This window comes from Rhincodon typus, chromosome 3, assembly GCF_021869965.1.
Source record: "Rhincodon typus isolate 14 chromosome 3, sRhiTyp1.1, whole genome shotgun sequence".
Classification (NCBI taxonomy): domain Eukaryota; kingdom Metazoa; phylum Chordata; class Chondrichthyes; order Orectolobiformes; family Rhincodontidae; genus Rhincodon; species Rhincodon typus.
The window spans coordinates 1,134,281-1,152,858 of NC_063334.1; positions in this window are offsets into that span (position 1 = coordinate 1,134,281).

Here is an 18,578-nt window from a genome sequence, read left to right on the forward strand (position 1 = left end):
TTAACGTTTCGGGTCTGGTGACCCTTCCTCAGAATGTTCTGAGGAAGGGTCACGCGACCCGAAACATTAACTCTGATTTTTTTCTTTACAGATGCTACCAGATCTGCTGAGCTTTTCCATCAACTTCTGTTTAGAGATTCCTGACTTATGTCTTGTAGATGGTGTTCAGTCTTTGGCGCATTAGGAAAGGAGTTTCTCGCTGCAAGACTCCTGGCCACTGACCTGCATTTGTAGCCACTGTACTTATATGGCTAGTCCAGTTGAGTTTCTGATCAATGATAACTCCCAGGATGTTGATAGTGGAAAATTCAGTGATGGTAATGTCATTGAATGTCAAGAGGTAATGGCTGGATTGTTTTTTTGTTGTTGGAGATGGTAATTGCCTGACATTTGTGCAGAGTGATTGTTACTTGCAGTCCAAACCTAGATATGACCAGTTTTGCTGCAGTTGGACATGGACTGCTTCGTTATCTGTGCAATCATCAGCGATCGTCACCAGTTCTGACCTTATGATGGAGGGAAGGTCATTGATGAAGCAACTGAAGTTGGTTGGGCCCAAAACACTTCCCTGAGGAACTCCTGCAGAGATGTCCTGGAGTAACTTCAACAACCAGAACCACCTTCCTTTGTGCTGACTATGACTCCAACAGGCAGAGAGTTTTCCCCTGCTTCCCATTGAGTCTATTTTTGCTCGGGCTCCCTGATGTCACACACTCAGTGAACTGTAGCCTAGTTGACAAGGACTGTTATTCTTACCTCACCTGCAGCATGAAAATTGTATTTGCAGCTTTCAATATCCTGAGCAGATAATTTTTATGATGCAGCAAAATGAGACTTTCAATCAAAATGTAAATGGTCATGCCATGTCTGGCATTAATACACTGCTTTGGAGTCACAACCTGCAGTACATAATGAGACTGGAATTGGGTCCCATTAATGATCCAGAATGGTGTGTGTGCAGGATATATTCACACTTCTGATAGAAAACATGCGGGGAATATTGGTGAAGGAAGCAGCAAGTATGCAGTGAATGGTGTTCAGATGTATACAGAGTAGGCAGATCAAGACATCAATAACCAGATAACCAGAACAGCCATACTGGAGCTCCAGTCTATATTCAACATGTCCACCCTCAACGCTATTTTAGAGTTTCCTTAACTACTTACTGGTTTGTTCCTTATTCTTGTTCTGGCTGTTTCTATTATTCAGCTTGCTTTTGTTGAATTTTGTTTAAAATTTCAAAGGTCTACAGCAGATCACCTTGAAGGGTTTTTTATTGACATCATTGATATGTTTCAATATAAACTGGTTGCTCCCAAATATCGGTGCTTGAGGAGGCATCAAGTTTAGAATTGAGCTTGACTGGGAAGAGGGAGGAGCAGAAATTAAGATGGACTCTTAGCATCAACACAGGTAATTCTGATATTTTCATAGAATTCTTACAGTGTGGAAACAGGCCTTACAGCCCAACATGTCCACACTGCCCCTCCAAAGAGCATCCCACCCAGACCCATTCCCCTACCTGTGCATTTCCCATGTCTAACCCACCTAACCTAAACATCCCTAGACACTATGGGCAATTTAGCATGGCCAATCTACCTATGCTGTACTACTTTGGATATCTGAACATAAACGTAGAAACATAGGAGCAGGAGGAGGCCATTTGGCCCTTTGAGCCTGCTTCACGATCATGGTTGATTGTCCAACTCAAAAGCCTAATCCTGTTTTTTCCCCATAACGTTTGATCCCATTCACCCCAAGTGCTATATCTAATCACCTTTTGAATACATTCAATGTTTTGGCATCAACTACTTCCTGTGGTAATGAATTCCACAGGCTCACTACTGTTTGGGTGAAGAAATATCTCCTCATCTCCGTCCTAAATGGTCTAACCTGAATCCTTATACCATGACCCCTGGTTCTGGACACACCCACAATCGGGAACATCCTCCCTGCATCTACCCTGTCCAGTACTGTTAGAATTTTATAAGTCTCTATGAGATCCCGCTCATTTATCTGAACCCCAGTGAAAACAATCCAACCTAGTCAATCTTTGCTCATATGTCAGACCCTCCATCCCTGGAATCAGCCTGGTAAACCTTCACTGCACTCCCTCAAGAGTAAGAGCATTCTTCCTCAGAAAAGGAGACCGAAACTGTGCACAATATTCCAGGTGTGGTCTCACCAAGGCCCGTATAACTGGAACAACACATCCCTGCTCCTGTACTCGAAACCTCTCGCAATGAAGACCAACATACCATTTGCCTTCTTTACCGCCTGCTGCACCTGCATGCTTACCTTCCTTAGTGATGAGCAATGTCTGGGCTTCAGGAGTATGGTAGTGACTGAAGGAGATAGTGTTTGAAATCTGAGACAGCCAGGCTTCAATCTCAGAAAAGGGCATGAACTGTATTGCCTGTGTGATATGAAGGTGACTATGACAATGAACTTGTGTGGATCTGCCTCCTTCCAGCTTAGTGTCAGTGATATTAGCAGCAAGTTACATTTGCCAGTGTTGCAGAAGAGTACTGATAAGGTTCTCCATTCAAAGAAGAAAAACTACATTCAATTCTTGCTGACCAAAGATAAGCCAGCAGACCAAGCACAAGAGTTCACAAAGGTTCCTGGTCTCCCTATGCTGTAGGATAGACTAACTGCAAACACTTTGTTTTGCAGGCACTACTTGTCAATTGTGACAACACCAGAGCTCAAAGCACTTCCAATCTCATGCTAGTCAGATCCTTCAAGCATGCCCAGACTTTCTGCACCCTGCAAACTCCCCTTGAAGTGGCTGTAGGAGGTTGATACTGACACCCATCTCCTTCTGGAATAAGCCTTTGCAAAGAAGGACTGGAGAGGAAAATAGTGGTTTTTATTGAGGTTTATCCCGAGCAGCTTCATGACACAGTGTTCTGTGTTCCATGGTATCTTCCCCAGGATGCTAACTGAGACAATCACTGACTGTGCCTGGAGAACGATCAACTCAATGAAAGATGCTCTTTCATCTGCCCGAAACTTGTTGGTCTTCCGGTATAAAGAGCTGACTTTGACCAAGTGTTGCAGACTGGTACATTCCAAGGTCTAGGACTACGCACTGAGGGACATGGTTTGGGGCAGCTCCTGCCAAGGTGCAGTGGGGAAATACCACTGTCAAAGGTCTTTCTTACAAAATTAAACAAGGGCCTGTTCAGTTATCAGACCCTCTTGTTGCCTCAATGTATGTAAATAGTGTACTGCCTAAGTAAGAAATGCCTTTGATTTTTGTAACTACAGGGGAAGTTAAATTCCAGTGTTTTGTTTCTCTTGATATACAAAGACTGCGTACAGTAGTTGTGAATGTAGATAAAAATCTTTTATGAATAAAGGATATTTCTGTAATTTATAAATAAAACAGTCATGACATCTTTAATTTGTGGTTCTCCACTGCGCCAGGTGCATTTCAGCTAACAAAGTAAATTAAAGATTGGCAACTAATGAAGCTAATCTGCTAGTGATATAACTCCCTGCAGAAGCACAAGTAAGAGGAGAAGACAGTAACATGAGGACCTTGGGCTGTATTTAAAAAATTAACAAATGTATGATATTGGTAACCTCAACACCTCATTCCTCAAACACCTCAGTCACTAAATGCAGGAGCCCAGAACCAGCCCCATGGCTGAGCTAGAAGCAAGAGCTGTTCCAAAGATCACCTAACCTTTTTGAGATAAGACCCATAGGATGAGCTTCATTATTTTATATTTCTAACTCTATATTCTGTGTTTGGGTTTATTTTCTATGCTTTAAGATGTCACTGAAGAGTGACAACACTCACCAACACTTTTCACTATATTTGTAATAAATTCACATGATAATAAATAAATTGAATCATGTCAAATTAGACTCTTAGCCACAAGACGGAAATAAAAATCAACACAATGAACACTATAAATCAAACTTTGTATTTGTTTAATCCCTCATGGGATGTGACCAACATTGGCTGGTACAGCATTTATTGCTCATCCTTACTTACCCATGACAAGGTGGTGAGCTGCCTTCTTGAACCACTGCTGTCATTTAATGTAGGTAGACCCATGATGACATTAGGGAGGAGTTCCAGAATTTTGATCCAACAACACTGAAGGAAACTGATATATTTCCAAGTCAAGATTGTGAGTGGCTTGGTGGGGATCTTGCTAGTAGTGGTGTTCCCATATATCTGCTGCCCTTGTCTATCAAGATGGTCATGGTTGTCAGTTTGGAAGTTGTTGTCGAAGGAGCCTTGATTAATTTCTGCAGTGCATCTTATAGATGGTGTACGCTGCGGCTACTGAGTGTTGGTGTTGGAGGGAGTGACTGGCACCACATCCATATACAGTCAAGCAGGCTGCTTTGTCCTAGATGGTGTCAAAATCCTTGATTGTTTTTGGAGCTGCGTGGTTTCAGTCTGAGCATCCAGCATCTACACTTAGACTTTTGGAAGCTGCTTGTTTTGCAATGCAAGCCGAAAATAGGCCTTCAGACTATTATTCATTTTTCTGTACCCTAGCACTTTGAATTCCTCTTCTGAGCCTGCTGGGGTGGAACCCATCATGTGGTCACAGCCTGTGGTGAATTGGCTCCTATGTTACCCTTGCCCCCAGCAGTGCATTTGTGTTTGGTGTGTCATAGTGTGCAACTCTATGCCATCCTTTTTGGGTATCTCTCAGCATTTTAGGTGGAAACTCCAAATATGAAATCAAGTGACAGTATGATTTCATCAGCACTGCCTTCTTGGCTTCCTTCTACCGCCTGGATTCTTGGAAAAACTTTAGTGGAGACTGTGGGAGCAGGTTTGAAAGCAGTGGACCCAGGAGATTTGATGGGATTAAGTGCATCCAATACCAGAATTGGAAAACTGGGAAGGGGATCCTACCTGTGGCTGGCCATATAAGAGCCACTGGAAGTGATTTGTTCCTGAGCCCCCCAGAACTTAGTGGTGACTCGGGGACTCAGCATTGCATGGGTCTCCTATGGCTCCCGACGACTACTCAGTGAACTCTGAGTTGCCCATGGCCTCCTGAAAGTGGGACGGTAAAGGAGGAAAAGCAGGGTAGGGATTTTCTTGTTAGCACGCACTCACTGTCTGATTCGAGAGATGTGGCTTATGCAAGGATGGGATATGCAGCTGCCTGTGTGCCCTTGTGTCTGACTGCCCTCCTCTCCCCCTCACCTGTCTGTGCGGGTCCAGCAACAATTCTCCGGATAGACCATAATGCATTGCTGGCAGCAGGCACCATTGCTGACACTAGAGAGCTGGCAGCCTCTGCTATAAATCTCCATTCTCATGGGTATTATGATACACCATCATATGCGGTGGGTAACTTTAATCTCTAAATAGTAACCACTTGTATGACCAGTTATTGAAATCAAAGTGATTACAGATAATATTCTGCTTTTTCAGGTCAGGGAGGTTTGATTGCGAACAGGTTTCAGCGTGCTATCAACCAAGTGCTAATTCATAAGTGTGATAAATGCACACTTTTAACTTGTGGCGTGCCCAAATCGCAGGAATGTATTTGCCTTACATAATAGAAAGGTAATGTAAATAGAACACTTCTTGTGAGTCGGGGTGCTTTTTCTCTAATCAATGCAAATAGTTGCGGTCTGTCATCTAATTAATCAATTGTTTTATTCATTAATAACAGAAAGATTGTCAAATGTGGTGCTTCTAGAATGCAATCCATAAACCTCGTGGACTTTCATCTTGGAACTGAAGTTTTTCCAAACAGTTTAAAATGGAGAAAGGTAACAGCTGTCCTGTTGACTAGGGAGCAGCAGATGGATCTGCAGAGAATGCCATGCAGTGCAGAAGATGACATGCAGTTATAATCAGGTTTAGCACGCCTGTCCAACATTCCAAATTTGAAACTGTGTCATAATGTAACGTATGAATTGATGCACAGCATTAACCCTCTCAGTAGTTTTATATGTTAATTCTTAAAATTAATCCCTTTCAAATGCCTTCCTTCTGACTTTGTTCAAGAAACCAGTGGAACACAACCACCATTAGCCTCTTTTAACATTACCTGCTATTCCTAAGTGAAACCTAAGTGGAGCATGTTGTATAATTAGTGTACATATTACTTAAGGGGAGCTTGATATTATCTTTATGATACCTAAAAGGTGAAGACTGCCATTAACATTTTCCCATTCTTCAAACAAGACTATGATATAGAAACTTGTTATTTGATGTAGATAAGACATCTTGGTGCAGTAATTTGTGTTCTGTAATAAAAACCACGAAAATATGACTAATACATTAATTCTTTTTAGAAATGATCACTTACAGCTCTAAAATATTTCAATGCTAGTTATGAATAAACTCACAATCAGAATATGAGTGACTCTCAATCAGGCGACATGCCACAGGGCATAAATCTTTAGAAGTGCAGCAGAGTAAAGAAACTTGAGCACAAAAGTCTCTTCTGTGCAGTATTGATCATTATCATGTTTCTATTTGTGGGAGCTTGGTGCATGATTCCTGGATCAGTAACTACACTTGACTTCAGTGTGTGTAAAGTGCTTTGGAATGCCTTGAGGTCATGAAAGACACTATATAAATCTGAGTCTTTCTCGTTTATTTTCCAAATGTCTATTGAAATACATGTACTTAAACTCAGAAAACATTTCAGCTGTTTCCTGTCAACTTGAACAGTGGTACCACCCTTGCAGAATCTGTCTTTCTCCATTAATTGTCATTACTTGTTTTGTGTTTTTGTTCAGAAAGCACAGTGCTCTAAGTGGAAAACTTCACCCACCTGGCCATATGTATCAGCAAATTACAACCATGATGTTATATGGTATCCGTAAAGGTGCCAAATAAATAGGGTGCTTTTGGGCAATCAATCCAATAGATTAAAATGCAGGCTGGGGTTCTTTTACATGAACCAAAAGTTAGTATCCGACACTACAAAGCAATGATAGAAAAACAAGCACTATGTAGCACTCGAATCAGAGATAGTAGGAACTGCAGATGCTGGAGAATCCGAGACAACAAGGTGCAGGGCTGGATGAACACAGCAGGCCAAGCAGCATCATAGGAGCAGAGAGGCTATTGTAAAATATACAAAGGCACATAACGAGAGGTATAACAGAATTCAAATTGAACTGCATGCGATAGTAGGCTACGAAACCAAAACTTACTGTCAGAAAAATCGATTTTAAGAGTGTTTTAAAGGCAAAGATAGATGATTTGGGGAGAGAATTCTAGAGCTTCAGGCCTAGACAGTTAAACTAATGTCAATTGCAATGCTAGTTTATTTAAGTTACATAGAGTGACGCCTCCTCTTTACAATTTTGAACATAGTTGAACACCCTGGCACACAACAGCAATTTTGATGAAATGGTCTCGTCAGAACATGGAGGGAGATATTCGACTCTGAAATCATTAAACTCAACGTTGAGCCCTGAGGCTGGAAGGAACCTAGGTGGAAGATGAGGTGTTGTTTCTCTAGTTTGCATTGGACTTTGCTGGAGCACTGTAGCAGGCCCAAGACACAAATATTGGCTTGGGAACATGGTGGTGTGTTGAAATGGCAGTGATCTGGAATCTTAGAGTCGTTTTTACTTCTACTGAGGCCAGGAAGCACCCGGTTAGCTCATTTGCAAGCTTCTAATTGCCTGATATGGTTAGAACTGAAGTACTACTATAGAAAATCTCAAACTGGTGAAGCGATATGGGGTTAAATTTCACGCTATATTAAAAATATAGTAGAGTGAGAACAATTTGTCCAAAATAGTACAAACTAAAGGTTCTTGCAACAGTAGGCTTCAGGGGTGCAATGTGTCACCTTGATCATATGGTGGCTAGTAAGAGGTGTTGACTTCCTTGTCGAGCTGGATTGTTTTTGTTCACGTTTTGAACGAGAACGAGCCAGCTCGGCGAGCAAGCTAACCACCTCACCCACAACCTGAGCTGCAGATCTTTGCCAAAACTTTAAAAGTGGCGAGTATTGTGACCGCAATAATTTCACTTCAGATCTGAATTATAGCACATGATTTTTAAAAAAATGTGTTTATATGTAAAGAGAGAGCAGCCAACGTGACCCTTATAAATTGTAGCAAAGTGGAGTTAAGCATCAGAGATTGGACAGAACTAAATTGCTATCACCTTCCACTGGAAGCGATGGTAATGTAATTTTCAAGCTGATGAACAATTGATTTGCACATCCCAAATGGACATTGGGATTTTTTTTTAATGTCTGACAACTGGTTCCTCATTTTCAGCCTCATATTTACCTGCTGTGTCCTTGTGTGAAGTGTCTTGCTGTTCTTGATTAGCATTGTATTCCTGGGTCGGTTAGCTCAGTTGGCTGGATAGATGTTACGCGATAGAGAGTGATGCCAAAAGTGCGGGCTCAATTCCTGCCTACAATTAAGGATTCTCTTTCTCAACCTCTCCCTTTGCCTGAATGACCCTCCAGTTAAACCAGCACCAATAGTCTCCCTAATGAGAGAGTGGAACTATGGTGACTTAAACTGTATTTACTGGGCTGGGGGCTGATGACTCATAAGACATGAGGCCCTTGATATTGTACCTACCTCCTCTGAACAGTTTCTCTTGCAATGCTATTGCACTGGGTTGCATTATTGAAAGAAATTGTATACCCTTTAAGTGGAGGTTGGGATGTTTCTTTGAAAGTTAGTCCACTAGTTTGTATTGCATTGGCACCATGCTATACACTAATAATCAGGGGGATACAGAAAGGGAAATAACATGTTTGCATGATATCAGGACATTGACTCATTGTTCACAATGTTTAACTGAGAATGATATCCTGTTCATCTTCATCTTGAAAACAGAAAGAGTTGGTGTGGACAAACATCCACTCATCTTCCTGCAATTTGTACACTGCCATTTCTATTGTCCACACTTATTAACCCAAGCTGTACAAAGACAAACTTTCCAGGCTGTCAGCGATGTTGTTTTCTTTCTTGGTTCAGAGAACATCATAAAATAAGTGCCCGCTGAAGAGGTTGCAGAGCTTGTATTTGAATTCTGATGAGATTCCATATGGGTCAATCCACTACTACCCTGCCTCAATAACTCACACACTGACAGAGCTGTGTCCTGGGGGTGGCTTGTCACTCATGAATACCCATGGGTTGCTAACTGCAGAGTTCCAGCAGCTCTTAGCTTGGTTACTAACCCAAAACACTGTGCAACAACAAAAATAAAATAGCAAGGCAGTACGATCTGACACAAGTACTCCTCCTGATGGCTAGTCAGTCACAATTAAAGTGGAGGTACAGTTAGGGGAAACGAGCAGTTACAACATGCATGGATATCACTTTTATTGCTCCAGAGTGGCTAAATGGCACAAGGAGTTAAAAGTGGTTGATATAGTGGAATGTTTCAAAAACTCAACAATGCAAGGACTTGTGAGACTTTAGCCTCCTAATGTTATTACCTCCTCACTCTTTATTCATTTACCTGTCGTTCCGATCATATCGAACAGCAACTAATCTTTGTCTACTGATTTCACACAAAATGGTTTTCTTGTTGGGATGAGGGGAATGGGGTGGAATATCAGTTGCCACTTTGAGCCTGTGAAATCTTGCTTTTGAAGGGGCATGAAGTTATTGCTAGAAGTGACTCGAGTTATGCTACAAAAGCTCATCCATAAAGCCGAGCTGCATTCATCTCGGTTATAAAAGAAATCTGCAGCTTCGATGTACCAGTACCCAGGATTAAGCTAAGCCATTTTACAGAGCCTGCACAGCTGAAAAAAAAAATGGAGCCTTTCACAGCCTGAGACATCAGCAGGACATCCTGTTTCAGCTTAGAAATAACCCCGTCCTCTAATAAAAAAGAAACTCTAGAAATAATCTCCAACAGAAGAGTCTGTTCAGTTGCTGATTGTCAGATTGGCAAAGGTCCAGTGCTGTAGAAAGAGGTCCTGTGGAGCTACTGGAAAGCAGTCAAACAGCACCTAAGGAAGTCATTAAAAAATCTCATTTATTTAGTTCTCATTTTATGATAGTTTGCCCCGCAAAAGCATCCTCTAGGCTATTAAGGAAGCAATACAAATAATTATGCAATAAAGAAGCATTTCAGTTGAATTAAAATAATCTCAGTGCTGGTTTTGGCAAAAGTTCTGAATGTTTGGCATAACATCATGGGTAGCTCATAAATGATTATGTTATGATGTTTTTATGATGGGTTAAATTGTTTCTCCATGTACTTTCTTACTCTAAAGGGCTTTGAGCTGTCAGTTCAAATTAATAATTCACTTTTACATATATATTATGTATTGGACAAATGTTAACTGAATGTACAGATAGCAGAGGGAGGATAGAGTTTAACAAGAAAGAAGAGTGAATCAAAAACAAATGAACAGCTTGCTTCAAAACTAAAGCTAAAGGAAAAAGGCAAAGACAACATCAAGTTGTAATCTGTGCAGAAACATTCATTACAACTGACATTCTCTGTCACTTTTAATCGAGGTTGATGTGGAAGCATGCATTAACATAGGATAGAAGTGTAACTTTACAAAGTTCCTGCAGTGTTACAGGCAATAACAGAAGCTAATGCTGGCAGTAGTTCTAGCAGTCTTATGATAACTACAGCAAACTTAATTTTGAACAGTTAATAATGAGTCTTGGCTACAAAAGTGACAGAGATTAATTTAAAAGTTACAGTAATTAATAAAGCAAAATGGAAAAAGCTGATAAACATGCATACTAACCTCACACAGACACAGGTCAACATTAACGAATGTACACACCTCTGTATTTTAGCACAATTTAGCTCTAAGTGCATCTCTTGATTTCAATGCATACATATACAACTGCCTTAGAATGTCATATAATTATTAATGTATGAAGAAATACTGGAATAGTAAGCATCAGATGGATCATTAAAAAATCTTTTTGATGTTTTACCAGGAGCAGTGATGTGCATGTAAGAAGGCATTATTTTCAGAATAAAACTAATTAAATTTTACACGCTATGCAAATTGACTATTTTGCCACTGTCATAGAAATCTCAACACTACATAGCGGTAATGGGATTTGTAGATACTAAATCCTTCTGTTGAAAAGTGAAGAACTTTTCAGAATGAGTCATGATTAAAAAAAACACATTCTTTGATTTCATTTTGATGACGACTGTTGTTAGAAACACTTTGTTCTCTTCAATATTTCTCAGCTACTCACTGATGTGTGAGCATTCCCTGCCCACTACGTCTGGCCCAGCTAACAGACAAAAAAAACAAAAATCACAGCCAGCAAATCTGCACCAGTTGGCTTTGAAGCAATCTGGCTCTCTTCAGAAAGATTACTGACCTTGCTAGGTTTCCTTTTTTTTACCCCCTTCATTCCTTTTTAGTCAGTCAGTGATGTGTGCACCTCCAGTACTGAAAATGTAAGCTCACAAAATGTCTGGCATAATTTACATGCTTGTCCTCCTTTCAGACAGACAGTGTTCAGCAAAAGATTTCAAAGAAAGGAAAAAGAGAAGAAAGGATTTTGGTGTGGTCCCTGTATGCAACACTTTCTATTGAAACAGGAAAACAAGCAGAAAGTACTACAGTTTAGTCCCCCATTCCCATCTCTACTGACTATGCAACCTCTCAATATTTTAGTTTGATTTTGGCCACAACCCTTTTCCTGTTGTAAAGCCCCTGAGATGATTATAAATTCCACATGAAAAGATAGGGCTGGTAAAAGACAGGTTGTATGTGCTGATCAGCAGAAATGAGCTCTGATTTTTCTATATTCAGCTTCCTGTGATCTCTGCAGCATCATTAACATTCAATCAAATAAAAGAAGGTTTTCTTAAACTTGGTTTTGTTTTGCCTTTAAAAATGCTAATAATTTAAGAATTATTAAATTGAAACTTCAATGAACATGCCCTTCATTCTCATGTTACAATATTAAACTGAACCATCAAATTTAGACAATAATCCAGCATCAAGACTGTTTTGTGGCAGATCAATGCCTCTCAACAGCAAATCTGAGTCAATTCTGTGTTTCTTGTACATTTAAATGCTCGTTACATACTGTTCTGCACTCAGCTGTGAATTTCAAAACAGGAAGGATTAGTTCAAAATCAAAGTTGCTCTAAAAAGTGCAACAAGTCCCTTTTTTTTCAATCCAAAACCCATTTTTGTGTTCTTTTCCTGGTTTCAGCCCATTTGTATTGTGCATGGATGTTAGGACATGGATGGCATGTTAGTTGTCTCTAATTCTTCTCAAACCCCTGATGCAAGATTGCTCGAGATTTACCTTTCCTCCCTTGAATTTTCCCATTTGTGGAGAAAGCAAATACACACATGACTCAAATAAAATGTGAAGCTTAGCACACAGGGTTGAGAAATTGTATCCTACCACTCCCTTGTATAGAATATTAGAAAAGAGACAAGCTCTATACATTCAGCTGACTAATGATTAACACTTGTGTGACCATTACCACATTTGAGCAGATTTTATTTTGTTGATTTATCAATTTGGTCTTTCATTAAAAAGGCACTGTTGACCCCCAAACAAGATTGCTGGATTATAAACAGACTTACAATGGAACTTGTGACATTATTTGGCTTTTTTTTCTAAATATAAAATGGGAGTGGGATGTGGATGCCAATGAAAAAGACAGCATTTTATTTGTTGTCCATCCATAATTGCCTTTTGAGAAGGTGGGGGTGAACTGCCTTATTGAACACTCACAGTCCATCAGATGAAAGGGCATCTACAGTGCAGTGAGGAAGTGTGTTCCAGGACTTTTATAAAGTGGAGTTGAAAGAAAGACAACATGATTCCAAGTCAGAATGGTAACAATGCATGGAAAAGTTAAATATGCAAATGATCCTCCAGCAGTGGAAGCAAATGTTATTCTACTAGATCTAAAAACAAAATAAGTCTTACCATAGTATGATTAGTGTGTTATATGTAAAACGAGAAAAAACTTTGGAGCTGTAAATGTTAATGATTAGAACAAGACTGTAAGCAGTTTTTAAAGGAATATTCTCTTAAAGAGTCATTGGGTCATACAGCACAGAAACACACTCTTCAGTCCAACTCGTCCACACCAACTAGATATCCTAAACTGATCTATTCCCGTTTGCCAGCATTTGGCCCATATCCTTCTGAACTCTTTCCTATTCACGTACCCATCCAGATGCCTTTTAAATGTTGTAATTGTACCAACCTCCACCACTTCCTCTGGCAGCTCGCTCCATACACTCGCCACCTTCTGTGTGAAAACATTGCTCCTCAGGTCCATTCTAATTTGTTTCCCTTCTCACCTTAAACCTATGCCAGCTAGTTTTGGACTTTCCTACCTTGGGAAAAATACCTTGACGATTCACATTATCCATGCCCCTCATGATTTTATAAACCTCTACAAGATCTCTACAAACCTCAGCCTCTGACACTCCAGGGAAAAATGCCCCAGCCTTTTCAGCCTCTTCCTACAGCTCAAACCGTCCAATCCTGCAATATCTTTATAAATCTTTTCTGAAACTTCAAGCTTAACAACAGCTTTTCTATAGGAGGGAGACCAGAATTAAATGCAGTATTCTAAAAGTGGCCTCATCATTGTCCTGTACAGCCGCAACATGACCTGCCAACTCCTATACTTAATGCAATGACCAATGAAGGCAAGTATGCCAAATGCCTTCTTCACCACCCTGTCTACCGGTGACTCCAATTTCAAGGAACTATGGACCTCCACCAATAGGTCTCTTTGTTCTGCAAAACTCCCCAGGACCTTACCATTAAGTGTTTAAGTCCTGCCCTGTTTTGCTTTACCAAAATTCGACACCTCGCATTTATCTAAATTAAATTCCACGTGCCGTTCCTTGGCCCAAAGACCTATCTGATCAAAGTTCTGTTGTACTCTGGGATAACCTTCCTCACTGTCTAATATGCCACCAGTGTTGGTGTTGTCTGCAAACTTACTAAGCATACCTCCTATATTCACATCCAAGTCATTTATATAAATGACAAAAATCTGTTGACCCAGCACTGATCCTTGTAGCACACTGCTGGTCACAGGCCTCCAGGCTGAAAGACAACCCTCTACCACTACCTTCTGATTCCTATCTTCTAGCCAATTATATATCCAGTTGGCTAGTTCCCCCTGGATTCCATGTGATCTAACCTTGCAAACCAGAGTGCCATGCAGAACCTTGTTGAATACCTTGCTGAAGTCCATATGGACATGTAACACTCTGCTTTCATCAATCTTCTTTATCACCTCTTCAAAAACCTCAATCATACTGATGAGATGTGATTTTCCATGCACAGAGCCATGTTGACTATCCCTAATCAGTCTTTGTCTTTCCAAATGCATGTCAGTTCTGTCCCTCAGAATCCCCTCCAACCTCTTACGCACCACTGACATCAGACTCACTGGCCTATAGCTCTCTGGCATTTCCTTACCAACTTTCTTAAATAACAGCACCACATTAACCACCCTCATGAAATATTATTTACCTTTCTTTGTTGGTTTGTGAACATGTAATTTAATGACCACCTTCTTGAACCACTGCAGTCCACCTACTGTGGGTTGACTCACAGTGTCTTTAGGGAGGGAATTCCAGGATAAATTTCCAAGTCATAATGGTGAATAGCTTGGAGGGGAAGTTGAAGGTGGTGGTGTTCCCATGTATCTGCTGCTAGAAGTGATCATGGATTTGGAAGATGCTGTCTGAGGATCTTTGGTGAATTTCTACAGTGCATCTTGTAGATAGTACACACTGCTGCTACTGAGCTTTGGTGGTGGGGGGAGTGGATTCTTGTGGATGTGGTGCCAATCAAGCAGCTGCTTTGTCCTAGATGGTGTCACAATTACTTCTCAATATTTACCACACCAATGGTATCCCACCCTCAAATTATTTCATTCACTATCTGAATATACATTGACATATAAACCTCACACAACTGCATCCTCAATGGGCACTTTCTTACTCTTTTGCATTTTGATGGCCTAGAGATTGCTTTCCAGTTCTGATGTCCAAAACCTCATCTCAGATGGGAAAGCTTGAAAACTTCTACACAAACTCTCACAGCTTGAAGACTTCACAAACTAAAATCCTTCTGCTAGGACAAAACTATTTTCCTGGACAGAACACTGATTCTGAACTAATAGCTCCTGGTTTATTTTCTCTGTGACACAAAACCTCAACTTTGTAAACACTTCATAAATTAACATTATTGGTGCCCTACTAGGCAGTTACCTTGGAAACGAATCTGATTCACTGTTCCAGATGACTTTCTGACCTTTTTTTTGAAAGTGTTAACCTTCACAGATCTATTTTACCTTTCTTTTAGGGGTCTGAGAGAGATGTAGTCGAGGGTGAACATGGCATTGGGTGGGTCAATTTAATAGTAACCCGGAAGTTAGATTAGGTTTTTAATTCTCTAATCTTTCATGGATAACTATTTAATTAATTGCAATGGAATCCTTCAAATTCTCAAATTAAATGGATATTTTCTGAGGGAATTGCCCATAAGAATCTTCAATTTCCTTTCCCTCAGCATCTGCTAAGTCAGGAATTCCTCAGGGTCCGGACATACAATGCCCATTTTCCCCATCCTTGCTGCAGAAATGATTATCTGGCCATCAGAAAATCTGGGCCAATGTTTCTTTGGAGATAGCAAGAACTGCCAATGCTGGAGTCAGCGACAATACAGCGTGGAGCTGGAGGAACACAGCAGGTCAGGCATCATCAGAGGAGTGGGCATGTCGACGTTTCAGGTCGGGATCCTTCTTCAGAATGTTTCTTTGTTGTGTGAGTTTTCCATTTTTTGCTTTGACTGCAGGGAAGAGTGAATACAGCAGTCGGGCAGTGGTAGAATTGGTGGTGCATTTCTTTGAGATTTCTTTGTGATTTTTTTTGAGATTACTCAAATCAGGCCTGTTTTCTGTAGCATTTAAAGGTTAAGGGGTAACTTAATTGAAGTCTTCAAGATATTGACAGGAAAAGAGAGAGTAAATAAAAAGAAACTACTTCTACTGATTGGAGATTCTAGAACTAGGGGGTATTTTCCAAGAATTAGAGTCAGACTGTTCAGGTGAGATGTTAGAAATCATTTGTGTACACAAAGGGTGGTAAATATTTGAAACTTTCTTCCACAAATGGCAGTGGATGCTGAATTAGTTGTTAATTTTAAACTTGAGATAGATAATTTCTGTTGGAATCTAAGGGATGAAAGCAGAGTTACCATTTCAAGTCTGGTGACTCTTCAATCAGAACTCCAATGAAAGAATGGAATCTTTTCCTGTTCCAAAACACTTCAGGTTAAGACTAGAGGCTTACATATTGCATATGTGTAGTCGATGACTTCCTGAACTTTAGGGAATCCCGTTGCAAACTAATTGCTCGGAAACCATAAGATATAGGGGCAGAAGCAGGCCATTCTGACAAAGAGTCACCGGACTCGAAACATTAAATTTAATTTCTTCCCCCAGATGCTGTCAGATCTGCTGAGTTTCTCCAGCAATTTCTGTTTTGTTTCAAATGCCTAACAACTGCTGTTGTTTATTTTATTTCATATTTGAGAGGATTGAATACAGTTGATAAATTTTCTGATGGATCCACAGTCACGGAAGGTAAGGGGCGTATGGAAAGTGTGCTGAAGCCAAAAACTCACTTCAATTAAACACGGACAGTATTATTTCCACATACAAGGCACAAACCTGGAAGCCTCTGGTACATTCTTGGTTTCCCACTTTCCCTCATGACTCCTGAGCTTGACTGTCTGAAACAATTGTTGATGGCAACAGCTAGTCTCGCATGATTGTCAGATTGTGAAACATGCAGTAAGTCATCATAAGACTGGAGAACTCCTTGGTTTTGCACAACAGAGCACCTCCTAACAGATTAAAGCAAGTAAAATCTAAATGAGGAGCCCAGTGACTTTTCTCATGACTGACTGTCTCTCACAGTGAGTGCTCAGTTGGTATCCAGAGTTTTTGTAGGGATGGCCTGAATCATGGCAGAGGATAATCCCTCTCAACTAGTAACCAGTCATGCAGTGAGGCCCAAAGGTCTGTGGGATAGTGACTGCCTCTTTACAAATACATAGAGATAGCTCCATGGATAGCAGGTTTTCAACTGTATGAAATATTGCCAGCGGTTACATGAGCTACACACTGAAGGAACAGAATCTTTTCCTGTTACACAACCCTTGAGTTTAAAATCAGAAGCTTACATGGTGCATATGCGCAGTCAATGATTCCCCGAACTTCAGGGAATTCTGCTGCAAACTAATTGCTAGCAGAACATGAGATTTAGAGTCAGAAGTAGGCCATTCAGCCCATCAAATCTGTTCTGCCATCCAATGAGATCATGGCTAATCTGTTAATCCTCAACAATTCCATCATCTGGTTTACCACTATTCTTTGTCACATTGTATGGTGTCTTTTTTTTCAATTTGCTGCTGTCCTCAACTTCCTTTGTTAACTATGATTGGCTTACCCCTTTCCTAGAATCCTTGGTAAAATGTTGATATTCGGAGGGATTTGGCTGTAATTAATTACACAAACTTAATATGCAATTTCAGCCAGCAATTAAGAAGGCATATAGCATATTGGTCTTTATTGTAAAGGGATTAGAAAAGTAAGGAAGCCTTGCTGTGATTGTATACAGCTTTAGTGAGACTGCAGCTGGAATACTATGTACGGTTTTGATCATGTTACCCAAGGAAGGATATACTTACCTTGGACAGTACGTAATATGGGTTCGCTAACTTGTTCCTTGGATGATAGAGGTATCTGATGAAGAGTGTTTCAATAGAATGAGCCTATATTCTTTGGATTTTAGAAGAATGAGAATTGACCTCATCAATATGTTTAAAATTCCTGGTGGGCTTGACAGGGTAGATGCTGAAAGCTGTCTTCCACTAGTTGGACAGTCTATAACTAAGTCTCAGAAATAGTGATCAGCCATGTAGATCAAAAATGAGGAGCAATTTCTTTGCTTAGATGCTAATGCATCTTTGGAGGCTTTCATTCCAATGATGAGAATATTCAAAACTGTGATTAGTAGATATTTAACCACAAAAGGATGGAAAGTGGAGTTAATGTGTGACTAAATCATGCTACAGTCTAGAAAGTTGTGCAGTCATTTCCTTCCTATTCCTATTCCAGGTGGTCATTTGTAAATTCATGTTTCATTTTGGATCCCTCAATCACCTTTGCACCTAAAATATCTGTGGAATATCATCTCCTGTTGATTAACTTATCATTTACCAATTAGTACTCTTCATGTTAACTTTTAAGAATTACCAATAAAATGGCAAGTTTCTTGACAAGCCAAGGTGACAGTGCCTGTGGCATAAAGAGCTATTATCCTTCAGAAATAATGTCATGATCAATCATATAATTCTTTGTCAACAATTTTGAGAATCAATTGGCATTGAGAATCCACCTAAGCTTTGTTCTTGTAGTTTATAACATTACCTTAACTCATTGATTAGTTTGCAGCCTTGTAAATCATTTGCACAAATGTAGTGGTTTATCTGCTTGGTATTTAGTTAGTGAATTTGCGGTTTACATGAGGTTATAAGTTAAAAATGCATTCATACCAGACTTAGTACATATAGAATGGATCTAA